Genomic DNA, 14,204 nt, shown 5'->3' on the forward strand with positions numbered 1-14,204 from the left:
ATTTTTAAAATATATTTATCTTATACTTTATCTATCATTGCTATGCTGGAGGAGGATAATTTTAAAACCTGAAACTATTGGGATGGGAATTCTGAAGTTTATTTTAATCTAAACTTTGACTTTTGGACATTTTTTATATAAGTAATGATGTCTATAAATCACATTTAGTCCCTGTTATACTCTGAATTTCTGTGGTGAATACAATTATCTCTTTGAACTTTGTAATGAAAAGACATTTTTTAATAATCTGATCAAAGAGAACTTCTTCCATCCCTGTAAGAGATTATAATACCATATTGCCTTACAAACTATCTTAAAATTGCTATGTGGCTAGATGTATAACTTCTAAATATTATAATATCTGTAAGTTTTCCATGACAATTAGAATTACAAAAGTGCACAAAATATTAGCAGTATTGACCATTAAATGCCAGGTAGGGCTTCCCTGTTGGCTCTGATGGTAAAGAATCTGCCAGTAATGCAGGAGACCTGGGTTCAATCCCTGGGTTGGGAAGATCCCTTGCAGAAGAGAATGGCTACCCATTCCAGTATTCTTGCCTGGAGGATTCCATGGACAGAGGAGCCTGGCGGGCTATAGTCCAAAGAGTCTGACACGACTGAGTGACAAACACTTTCACTTCCAGAGAGAATTTATTATGCGTCAATCCCTTCTGAAAATTAAGGACCTCAGAATAACCATGTTTACAATATGTTTAAATGATAATTGTAGGTTAGACACTAATTGAAGAAAGTAAATAGACTCTTTAGCAGTTTTCAAATCTTTTGGACTTAGGTTATAAGTGGTTTGGAAATATATAGCAGCTTTGGTCCCAGTGCAAAATTACCCTAGAGTTATGAACCTTTGAATATCTAGCAGTTTTTCAATTTCCAAGCTACTGTACATATCTTCATTTCTGGATTTGCAGGCCAATGGATGCGGTGGGAGGAGCTGAACTTGAAAGCTTTGAAAGCTGTTTTTAAAAATAATTTTTCTATATGTACTTTCACAAGAAAATAAAATATGGTAATGGTTAAAATGATCATGTACTTAAAATAATGGTACTTACAGAGTGTCTTTTCCTTAAATGTGAATTATAACCAAAAGAAATGGTTGCTTTACCTTACAGACAGGAAAACCTAGAAATGGAAATGTTTCATTTGGATGCCCTGGTGACAGATCCGAAATAAGTGCTGAAGCTCATATCAGGGCCTGAGACTTTGACAAGAATTCTGTCCCTTTCCATTCGAGGTCAGGTTCTGCCTCTAAAAGCTGACTAACCTTCTTGGTTCTCCTGGGATTACTGGTCTGGAACTTCCACCTCATGGTCAACACCGAAATCAGATTGATTATATTCTTTGCAGCCAAAGATGGAGAAGCTCTATACAGTCAACAAAAACAAGACCAGGAGCTGACTGTGGCTCAGATCATGAACTCCTTATTGCCAAATTCAGACTTAAATTGAACAAAGTAGGGAAAACCACTAGACCATTCAGGTATGACCTAAATCAAATCCCTTATGATTATACAGTGGAAGTGAGAAATAGATTTAAGGGACTAGATCTGTTAGAGTGCCTGATGAACTATGAACTGAAGTTCGTGACATAGCACAGGAGACAGGGATCAAGACCATCTCCATGGAAAAGAAATGCAAAAAAGCAAAATGGCTGTCTGAGGAGGCCTTACAAATAGCTGTGAAAAGAAGCGAAGCGAAAAAGAAAGGAGAAAAGGAGAGATATAAGCATTTGAATGCAGAGTTCCAAAGAATAGCAAGAAGAGATAAGAAAGTCTTCCTCAGCAATCAATGCAAAGAAATAGAGGAAAACAACAGAATGGGAAAGAATAGAGATCACTTCAAGAAAATTAGAGATACCAAGGGAACATTTCTTGCAAAGATGGGCTCGATAAAGGACAGAAATGGGCTGTCGTCTCTGGGGTCGCACAGAGTCGGACATGACTGAAGCGACTTAGCAGCAGCAGCAACAGAAGCAGAAGCTATTAAGAAGAGGTGGCAAGAATACACAGAAGAACTGTACAAAAAAGATCTTCACGACCAAGATAATCATGATGGTATGATCACTCACCTAGAGCCAGACATCCTGGGATGTGAAGTCTAGTGGGCCTTAGAAAGCATCACCAAGAACAAAGCTAGTGGAGGTGATGGAATTCCAGTTGAGCTATTTCAAATCCTGAAAGATGATACTGTGAAAGTGCTGCACTCAATAGGCCAGCAAATTTGGAAAACTCAGTAGTGGCCACAGGACTGGAAAATGTCAGTTTTCATTCCAATCCCAAAGAAAGGCAATGCCAAAGAGTGCTCAGACTACTGCACAGTTGCACTCATCTCACACGCTAGTAAAGTAATGCTCAAAATTCTCCAAGCCAGGCTTCAGCAGTATGTGAACCATGAACTTCCAGATGTTCAAGCTGGTTTTAGAAAAGGCAGAGGAACCACAGATCAAATTGCCAACATCTGCTGGATCACTGAAAAAGCAAGAGAGTTCCAGAAAAACATCTATTTCTGCTTATTGACTATGCCAAAGCCTTTTGTGTACATCACAATAAACTGTGGAAAATTCTGAAAGAGATGGGAATTCCAGACCATCTGACCTGCCTCTTGAGGAAACCTATATGCAGGTCAGGAAGCAACAGTTAGAACTGGACATGGAACAACAGACTGGTTCCAAATAGGAAAAGGAGTTCGTCAAGGCTGTATATTGTCACCCTGCTTACTTAACTTATATGCAGAGTACATCATGAGAAATGCTGGGCTGGAAGAAGTGCAAGCTGGAATCAAGATTGCTGGGAGAAATATCAATAACCTCAGATATGCAGATAACTCCACCCTTATGGCAGAAAGTGAAGAGGAACTAAAAAGCCTCTTGATGAAAGTGAAAGAGGAGAGTGAAAAAGTTGGCTTAAAGCTCAACATTCAGAAAACGAAGATCATGGCATCCAGTCCCCTCACTTTATGGGAAACAGTGGAAACAATGTCAGACTTTATTTTTCTGGGTTCCAAAATCACTGCAGATGGTGATTGCAGCCATGAAATTAAAAGATGCTTACTCCTTGGAAGGAAAGTTATGACCAACCTAGACAGCATATTCAAAAGCAGAGACATTACTTTGCCAACAAAGGTCCGTCTAGTCAAGGCTATGGTTTTTCAAGTGGTCATGTATGGATGTGAGAGTTGGACTGTGAAGAAGGCTGAGTGCCGAAGAATTGATGCTTTTGAACTGTGGTGTTGGAGAAGACTCTTGAGAGTCCCTTGGACTGCAAGGAGATCCAACCAGTCCATTCTGAAGGAGATCAGCCCTGGGATTTCTTTGGAAGGAAGGATGCTAAAGCTGAAACTCCACTACTTTGGCCACCTCATGCGAAGAGTTGAGTCATTGGAAAAGACTCTGATACTGGGAGGGATTGGGGCAGGAGGAGAAGGGGACGACAGAGGATGAAATGGCTGGGTGGCGTCACCGACTTGATGGACATGAGTTTGAGTGAACTCCGGGAGTTGGTGATGGACAGGGAGGCCTGGCATGCTGCGATTCATGGGGTTGCAAAGAGTTGGATACAACTGAGTGACTGAACTGAACTTCCACCTCATGTTTCTTCTGTCCTGAGTAATGCTTTAGCCAGAATCATGGAAAATTCACTAGAGAAAAAAAGAAAACAAGACAAGCATTTTATTTCAGTCCTTTGACCCTCTATCCGGTGGATTTCTGCCCTCGATGAGTTGAGAAGCATAGAAAGCAGTGTTTCTGTTAGATAGTAAACTCCATGTGGGGATGCATGGTCCTACCTCCTTGTTGTCTTCTTCTCTTGTTGCCCCAGGAGCTTCTCAAAAGTTAAGGACAGCAGACTTGAATTCCACCTGAAGCTTAAGCTTAAGGAGTCATCTTTTGTGTAACTGATGTCAGCGTGGCTATTTCAGTGACCAGAAGAGGACAAAGGAGTTCGCTCTTTTGCCAAAGCTCTTTGTTCCAGCACGAGAAGGCTAGAGGAGAAGGACGCTTTGCTCCTTAAGTGCCTGCCTTTTTAGCACAAGGCAAACTGATGTTTTTATTTTCTATGAAACCCACTCTGGTAAAGATACATAATAGACATTGTATATAATGTATGCAAAAACTCAGAAAACCAGAAAGTTCTCTGACAGCAACACCTTATAACTTGATGCTAAAGAAAATATTCTTGTGAGATGAACAGTGCCTTTCATAGAAATTGCTACTCCAGTTCCCTAAGTTTAACTGACAGGCATAGCATTTCATTCCATCTCATATAGCGACTGATTGCTTGGGGCATCATATTTCTTTAAAAGTCATGCCTTTACTGCTTTTTGGTAACTGCTTTCTGTGTGTGCAATGATCTGAATGTGATTTGAGGGAAAGGAGTATAGCATTACATACATGTCAGGGTGAGGTGTCAGACCTCTGCCCCACTTCCTGATATTTGATGATGCTAATGATGTCGATTTAATAAGTTAGCCACATCATTAATTTGTATTCTTCTGGTTTACAATTTCTTCTATGGTAAAAAGAAAAATAAACCTATTCAAATCTTTCATTTATGGTTAAGTGATTGAAAGAGTCAGTCCATGATTTACCAAAAAAAATTTCTAAACTGCTGCAGCATTTCTTGCAAAACATCCAGATGTCAATAAATGAATTAAAGGAGAAGATATTTAATGCTGAACAGAGTGTGCATTGAAATATAACAATTCAGGGGAAATGTATAGATGAGGAGCAAGCTGGCAGCTTACTAGATCCCAGGGTTAAAAGCCCAAAGGAAAGAGTAGCAGCAGAAGGACAAAAAGGCCATGTCAACAGGAGTATAGATTCAATTAATTTATTGACATAATTAGCATATAGTTATTAATAACATTACACAAGCAGTTGGCAAGTGAGTGTACATATACACCAACTGAATGAATTCAAAAGAACCCTGTACTTACCATAATTAAATTATTAGTTCTGAGAAAGCCACATGGACTGTGGAGGCCATTGCAGCAGGCCAAAAGCCATGCATCCAATTTATTTTCTCACTGAAATAAAATGTCTGGAATTTTTCTATCTTATCAAGCTGAATCTATAGAGTGGATATTATGGCTATCAGGATTGTGTGACCCACTTGTAATTTCAGCATTTGTGAAACATGGAGCAGATTGCCTCATGGTTTATAAAAAATAAAGAGAAATGTACAAATAAATTTTGAGAACAAAACAAGTCTCTGGGCTAAACAAATTCTCCACTTACGTATCATGGCCCCCTGGATAAATGTGTGAAGATAAGAGCTAAAGAATTAAGTTTAAGATTGTCTACAGATTATACAGAATTAAACATGAAGTACAGAGAATAATCCCAACTCTGGTTAAAATTATAGATTTAAAAAAATACCTCCCCCTCTCTTTCCTTTAATTATGTTTTTAATGCTATTTGCTTTAATCCTGCACTGGTTTTGTTCACCTGGTGAGAAGAATACAGAGTTTTCTTTAATCAGTGAGATAGATTTTCCTTCTAACATAGCTGTTTTATATTGGACTTGCTAAAGTTAATGAAACTTGTAAGCAAACACACCAAAAAATTAAGAAAAAGGTGTTCTTTAGACAAAAATTCAGACTTAAGAAATTTTAACCAAGAAAACACATATATTAAAAGAGATGATCTTTAGTGTATGCTTTCTGCAGAGGGAAGTACATCTTGAAATGTTTTGAAAGATATGAATTTGCATATAACTGGGTAATAGTGCTATTGGGGGTCTTGATATGAGCAGGGAATTTTCTATTTTTAATTTTTTAAAAAATACTTGTATTTGGCTACATCGAGTCTTAGTTGCAGCATGCAGGATCTAGTTCCCTAATCTGGAATCAAGCCCGGGTCACCTGCATTAGGAGCTCAGAGTCTTAGCCACTGGACCACCAGGGAAGTCCCGAGGGGGATTTTCAAGTCATGGCTGTTTTTGTCTGGAAATCCAACCTAGGTGTTTGGACTACTTTTAGTTTTAGCAGCATATCTATAGGATTGGGACTTCCCTGGTGGCTCAGTGGTAAAGAATCCACCTGTGAATGCGGGAGACCTGAGTCAGTGGGTTCGATTCCTGGGTTGGGAACATCCCCTGGAGAAGGAAATGGCAACCCACTCCAGTATTCTTGCCTGGGAAATCCCATGGACAAAGAAGCCTGGAGGGCTACAGTCCCTGAGGTCACAAGAGTCAGACATGACTTAGCAACTAAAACCGCCACCACTTATGGGATCAGGAAATTAATAAATTACTTTCCCGAAGTGGATCCTTCTTGGTTCTTAGTCTCTTTGGATTTCTGAGTATCTGATAAAATGTATCTTTCTAGTAGTAGAATAATCGATACATTTGTGTATAATGTACATGATCAAGAAGACAAGCTTTAATAATGACTAAAATTTATTTTTTGATGATCGTTTGCCTGACATTTTTGTGAGCACTCTAGCCATTTAGTTAACCCATTCAATTCTCCCAACAACCCTATATATAAACATCTCCATTTTTACGGGTGAGAAAACTGAAGAAGAGATTAATTGTCCAAGTTCAAACAACTAGAAAAGGTGAAACTGAGATTGAAGTATTCTGGCTCTAGTCTGTGCTGTAGCTGCTTTGCTTCACTGCTTCTCCATCAGACTGTGAAGAGGAGATACCTCTTTTTAGTCTAGATGTAGGACTTGGCATTACCTCTCTGTTCCTCCTCCTAACAAGTGGTTAATTGCATAAAGGGCCAGAGGCATGAAGCCATTGTAACTAGCATTACAATGGAATTAGCCATGGAGTGAGTGGGGACCCTCAGGACGGTGAAACCTCTACTGCCACACAATGTCCTTCCACTAAAGAAAGCTGAGCACTGAAGAATTTTGAACTGTGGAGTTGGAGGAGACTCTTGAAAATCCCTTGGACTTCAAGGAGATCCAACCAGTCCATCCTAAAGGAAATCAGTCCTGAATATTCATTGGAAGGACTGATGTTGAAGCTGAAACTCCAATACTTTGGCCACCTGATGTGAAGAACTGACTCATTGGAAAAGACCCTGATACTGGGAAAGATTGAAGGTGGGAGGAGAAGGGGATGACAGAGGATGACATGGTTGGATGTCATCACCGACTCAAAGGACACAAGTTTGAGTGAACTCCGGGAGTTGGTGATGGACAGGGAGGCCTGGTGTGCTGCAGTCCATGGGGTCACAAAGAGTTGGACACGGCTGAATAACTGAACTGAACTGACAGCTTCAGGTCTGTCTGGCCCATTGTCTCACTCTCTGGAATCTGTATTTACATAATTTGTCAGCCTGAAGTCACCAGTGCATCAACCCCATCCTATAAACTCTTCTCCATGTTGCTTGAGATCCTGTGAACAGTGGTAGAAAGCTCAGGAACCAATATACCACCTTGGGTCTTCAAGATAAAAGTTCTGTAGGCCCTCAAGGGTCAAGTAGATGGGAAAAAGTGATGCCTGTCTTCATTTGGGCATAAAACCCTATGAACATCCCAGGTCCTCATTGGGTACCCAGGTCATCTGAGCCCTACACCAATGCCAGTCTGCATTTTGGGGAGCAGTAAGGTACAACTGGGTCTTGAGAGCTGAGCATCAGTGAGAAACACCTTCCTCTCTTTCATTCAGTTTAAGGTACTTGGGTCACAGTTGCTGGGCAACCTTGCAATAAACATCCTATTCTATATACATAACTCTTGCTGGACCTATAAGGAAATCTCTGTTTTATTAAAAAATCTGTATGCATCTCTAGTGTAGGAAATTCATGTGGGATTTTCATTCATTTATTGATGTTTTTATTGAGATATAGTTTTCCTGCAGTGAAGTACAGATATTGTAAGTGTGCAAGTTACTTGGTTTTAACAGGTGCATACAGCTGTGTAGCTCACACCACCTATCAATATATTGGACATTTAAATTATCTTGTGTAAGAGATTGAACATTTAAATTCCTTGCCCAGATAGTCCTCAACCCCTTCCCATGGAAGGCAACCTGTGATTACTTTCACCTTAGTATATCCTGTTATAGAACTTCATATAAATAAAATCATACATGGCTTCTTTCATTCACTACAAAGTCATAATGTTTTTCTTTTGAGATTATCGTATGTTGTTGCATGTATCAGTGGTCTGTCCCCTCTCATGGCTGAGGGGTATTTCACTGTATGTCTGTACCACAGTTTGTAGACAGGGATTATTTCCAGGTTTTAGTTATTATGAATCAAACTGCTATAAACATTGTTGTACAAAGCTTTTGTGGACATACCTTTTCATTTCTATGAGTGAAATTGCCAAGTCTTTTACAGCAGTTGTTTGTGAAGGGTGAATAGGAGTTGTGAAGTTTGTAGAGGTGGAAAGAGTAAGGTAAGGACAGGGTGATAATTTGAGTCATGTACACAGTGGCATCATCATAAGTTCATGACAGAAGTAGGGCGAGTCAGAGAGTAGGAAGCAGAACTGCCTGGATGTGACTGAATGCCCCTCTTGGGTCTGTTTACTTGAATAAACTCTTATTTTTGCTACTTATTTCATTAATGACCTTCAATCCCACAGGCATTCTAATGGCCCTGGCAAGACCACTGTGATTATCTTCATTATACAATCCCATGGAAACAATCATGCTCAGAATGGTGCCTGATCTTGACAGGCTCCTACTGATGTAATTATGGCTCACTCTGGGACATACCCCTGAATAGCTTGGGATTTCTCTTACTTCTGGTAGGCCAGTGACATGAGATGGTGACCCTGCGTGACTGCTCCTATCCCCAGGAAGATGTGGCCTTACCATTATTTGCCAGCATGGCATGTCTTAATCTCTTGAAGGCTGCTGCAAGGAAGAGCATGGATTGAATACGTGTTTATGGTGGAAATAAACAAGTGCAGCCCTCAGACTTGCTGGAGCACTGGGCAGTCTGCACACACTGCAGAGAGCATTGGAGATGGAACAGGGCGATCAAATTGCGTTTTGGTGATGAGACATCTATGCTTGTTTTACAGACTTTGGGCACACATTCTCAGGTGGTGTTCCAGAAAGCTAAACTAGTTTCTAATCCCATGGGCAGCAAAAAGGGGATGCTCTTTTCATCCAAAGCTCGCAAACACTGAGTAATGTTTACTGCTCACCTCCTACAGAGATTACTCAAACTCTCACTCGGTGTTTTTTTTCGGTGGGTCTGTTTGCTTTCTTTTGCTTTTAGTGGGTAACTGGATGCAATTTTTCATTATATTTCTTTCCCTGTGAGAGAGGATCACTACACTCTCTGGGGTGTCTAGGATACTTTATTGATTTCAGATTCATCTCAGAAGTCATTTAATGTCATATCTTACTCCTCAGCCATTCATGATTCTGCTCTGAACTTCATATTTTACAGAAGCTCAGCCTTGGGTGGCTGTTGGTTGGAGCTAAAGGTTCTTAAGAGTCCCTTAAGTATTCAAATCTCAGTTCTCAAAGAACAAGTTCTTAGTATTATTCTATTGACTAACCCTCTGCACTTTAGGGAATTACTTCTGATGTCACAGAAACACGTAACAGAATTGGAGAGAGGATTAGCTTTCCTCTCCAAAGCTGTAAAAAAGAGAACTGATTCAGTGTTCAAAATTAGAAGCTTAGGATGCACGAAAAACATCCTGGTCGGTGGTTAGAGCCTGTATGCACTTTCCTACAGCTGCTGTGACAAAGTGCCATTAACTGAATGACTTAAAACCATAGGCATTTACTGTCTCACAATTCTGGAGACTCACAGTCTGAAATCAAGGTGTCCACAGGCCATGCACCCTCTGAAACCTATAAGCAAATCATTTTATGCTTCTTGCTAGTTTCTGGTCATTTGCCAGAAATCCCTGGTATTCCTCAGCTTGTAGCTGCCTAACTTCAACCTCTGTCTCTACGATCACATGCCATTTTCCTTGTGTATCCATGTTTTCACATGGCCGTCTTCTTATATGAACACCAATCATACTGGATTTAGTTCCAGTATGCCTTTATCTGAACTAAACACCTGCAATGACCCTATTTTCAAAGTAGATGACATTTTGAGGTGCTGGGGCTTAGGACTTGAGCATATCTTTTTTTTTTTTTTTTTTTGAAGGATACCATTTAACCCACAGCATCGATACATTATGATGCAAACCACACTCAAGAATAGGCAATTTCTTAGACAGTCTTTACAAACAAGAATGCTAATGTTGATAAGGAGAGTTCCTGAGAAGAAAATGGAATGTTCCATGTGGAAATGGCAACCCACTCCAGTATTCTTGCCTGGAGAATCCCAGGGAGAATGGAGCCTGGTGGCCTACAGTCCAAGGGGTCACAAAGAGTCAGGACACAACTCAGTGACTGAGCACAGGTTTTAGGAGACTGACTCTGTAGCTCCATAGACATTGCAGACCTGAAATTAATTCCTGACCATCAACCATGAATCTGTTATCATTTTTTTTTGCTCTAAACACTAGCTTCTAATTATGCCCCTTTGATGTCTGCACCTCTCAAATATCTTCAAACTAAGTTCATTTCCATTTGTCACACTTTCAACATTGTTAACACAAGCTGAACAAAATTCCGTTCTTTTCGGTCTTTTTGGTAAGTCAGATCGTACGGTAGCTTAATAATTTTAAGTTGCTCTTTTCTTCAGTCTTCTCAGCTGGCAGCTTTCCTAGCACTAAAAATCTCACCTTGTACCTCACTGAGTGGGAACAAAGATGTGGCCACCTATGTGGTTTGTGAAGGAACTTCTGACACATTTAATTTCATCTGGAAGCCGAGTATCCATGTCAGCAACTTGGTTCAGAATGGCTCCAGGGAAACCTGACTTTTGTCTTTGTAACTTTTTCTTGTATTGTTCACTTTGTTTTTCCATTTATTTCACAAAACACAACGTGGAAAGAAGCCCACAGTTTTTGCACCTTTTATATAAGCTTTTTGGTGATTAAAACCCTGGGGTGTTGAGTTAGTGGAAATGTTAAAAATGTGTACCTAGAATACAGTAAAAGCTTTCTGTCTGTGCATTTTTCAAAAGAGTTGTGATTAATGCTGGACTGAACACTCTGGGAAGCCAGGGTCCTCTGATTATAGCCCCTAGGGTGACATTCTAAGTTTTCCCAAACTTTGCTGCATTAATGCCTCCATAGCATTTCTGAGTAAGAGAACAAGAAAGCTCACCTCTCCTACAGGCCTCAGGAGTATTGGAAATACAGAAAACAGTAACTATTAAAATATATTAAGCATCTCTTTTTATTATGATGCTTTGAAATCTTTGGATCTTCCTGACACTGAAAGGAACTTGCCTGCCAAAGTTAGCTAATTCCTAGAGAAAGCAGATTACTCTCCCACCAGGATATGTGCCTTTCGTAAGCAAACCAACCAATCTAGAGTCCTTGCCTCCTCTATCCTTTTCTCATCCTGGAAGCCACTGTCCCTGGCCCTTATCATCCCAAGACCAGGTATTTGATAGGTAGGGGCAGGCCTGCAGGTGGGGGATGGAACCTGCTGAAATTATTTAAACTGAACAATCCTAAACTCCTCTGGGCTAGCCAGGTGCTACAGTGGTAAAAGAACCTGCCTGCCAAGCAGGAGCCGCAGGTTCCATCCCTGGGTCGAGAAGATCCCTTGGAGAAGGAAATGGCAATCCACTCCAGTATCCTTGCCTGGGAAATCTCACTGAGAGAGGAGCCTGGTGGGCTACATTCCATGGGGTCACAGAGAGTCAGACACAACTTAGCGACTAAACCACCACCACCAAACTCCTCTAAACTGCTTACCCTGCTTTGACCTTTTCTTTCAGCTGAAAACCACAGTAAAAGCTCTTGCCCAGTTTTCCCCCCTGCCTTCTGACTAAACTTGGTACTTCCTTGTATGATCCTGCCTGGTGTGCTGCACCTCCTGTTCTAGGGATCTCTGAGCATAAGATCTTCCTTCCATGAAGTGCCTGTGTGTGTTTCTATATCTGATTAGAACAATTCTCAAGTACATTTTCAAATAAAAGATATTAAGAGTCCCTCAAAAATTGCTCGAATCACTTTGGGGTGTCTTTGACTGCTTATAGCCAACTCCATGACGGGGTCAAGGATGATTTTGACCACCCTTCTTCAAAAGAAGAGAGAATTTGCTTCCATAAATTTTGGAAGATATGGCTATTGTAAAGAATGCTGCAGTGACCTAAGGGGTGCATGGATCTTTTTGAATTGGTGTTCTTTTTTCCTTAGAATACATAACCAGGAGTGGAATTGCTGCATCACATGGGAGTTCTATTTTTTTAATTTTTAAAATTATTTTTAAATTTTTAATTATTTTAAAATATTTTACATGTTTACTCAGCCATTAAAAAAAAAGTCTTATCATTTGTGACAACATAGATGGCCCCTAGAGGATATTATGCCAAGTGAAACAAGGCAAATGGAGAAAGACAAATACTGAATGTTATCTTTTATATGTTTAATCTAAAATTCAAAACAAATGAACCAACATAGTAAAATAGGAATAGAGTCATAGATACAGAACACCAACAGATGATTGACCAAGGGGAGGAGGAGGAGAGAAATAGGTGAGGGAGGTTAAGAGGTACAAAAATTCCAGTTGCAAAATGAACAAGTCACAAGAATGAAGGGTACAGTGTGGGGAATAGTCACTAGTTACGTAATGTCTTAAGTGGTGGCATATCATAGCTAGACTTATCATGATGACCATTTTGTAAAGTATAGAAATATAAAATCACTATATTAAATATGAGGAACTTAATGTTACAGGCCAATTATGGTTCAAAACCAAACAAACTGATAGAAAAAACGATCAGATTTGTGGTTACCAGAGGCAGTGGGTCGGGGTCAGGGGAAATCGGGGAAGGTAGTTAAATGGTACAAGCTTCAGTTATAAGATAAATAAAAACTAGGAAACAACATGATGAATAGAGTTAACACTGCTGTATGTTGTATATAAGACTTGTTAAGAGAATACATATCAAGTGTTCTCATCATATGGAAAAAGTTTTTTTCTCTAATTTTGTATCTATATGAGATGATGAATGTTCACTAAACTTATTGTGGTCATCATTTCCTGATGTATATAAGTCAAATTATTACATAGTGCTGTATGTCAATTATCTTTCAATCAAACCAGAAGAAAAATAAAGAAGTAAAAGACTGAATATGTATTCTGAGCCTTGTGCCTGCAGCAGGAAATCACTGAATCTTATTTCGGGGCTATTCTACAGTGCGTAGTGTGGCACTGAGAAAGGCCATTCTGAAATGGAGAGTCTGTGTACACTTCTATGGCTGCTGTAGACTTCTTTTGACAGCATTTCCTCCTATTAAAAAAAAAATTGGAGTATAGTTCCCTTAATGTTGTGTTACTTTCTACTGTATAGCTAATCAGCTATATGTATTCATATATCCCCCTTTTTTGGGAATTCCTTCCCATTCAGGTCACTGGAGAGTACTGAGTAGAGTTCTCTGTGCTATACAGGTTCTCATTATCTGTTTACTGGAATATTACTCAGCCATAGAAAGGAACAAAACTGTGCCATTTGCAGAGAGGTGGATGGACATAGAGACTGTTATACAGAGTGAAATAAGTCATAGAAAAACAAATATTGCTTACATGTGGAATCTATAAAATTGGTACAGATGAACCTATTTGCAAAGCAGAGATAGACAGATATAGGGAACACATGTATGAACACACGGGTGAGAGGGGGGTTGGGAGGAGTTAGGAGTTGGGCTTGACATACATTCCCTTCTGTTTTGCTCTCCCTTTAGACTATCCACTGGGGGCTGAGACTAGGGTGAAGCCTGCTGGGTACCTGGGGCACACATTTTAAGGGGGTTCTCACTGTCAGGATAAGTCAAGGAAGGGTGAGTACCTCTTTAAATATTGCACCCTGGCTGCCTTGTTTGCTGCCTCCTTTTCTCCACCCTGACTCGCACTCCTAGAAAAGTCTTAAGTGTTTAAAGTCTAGGCTTTGATTTGCTATGTGCTTTTATACTTATATAAATCATCATGTCTAATGTTACAGAATTATTTAGAAATTATATTAAAACTGGGCATGATTCTTACCCTTTAAGACACATTAGGCTAAGATTAATAGACAGATACTAGATATATTGCTCATCCAAATATAGTCAGTGGGGTTACATCTTTAATATGGATTTTGTGATCATGGCAGTAAAAGTTAGAAAGATGTGTCTTGCCGTCTGTCTGTGTGGAAGAC

Source organism: Bos javanicus, chromosome 11, assembly GCF_032452875.1.
Source record: "Bos javanicus breed banteng chromosome 11, ARS-OSU_banteng_1.0, whole genome shotgun sequence".
Lineage (NCBI taxonomy): Eukaryota > Metazoa > Chordata > Mammalia > Artiodactyla > Bovidae > Bos > Bos javanicus.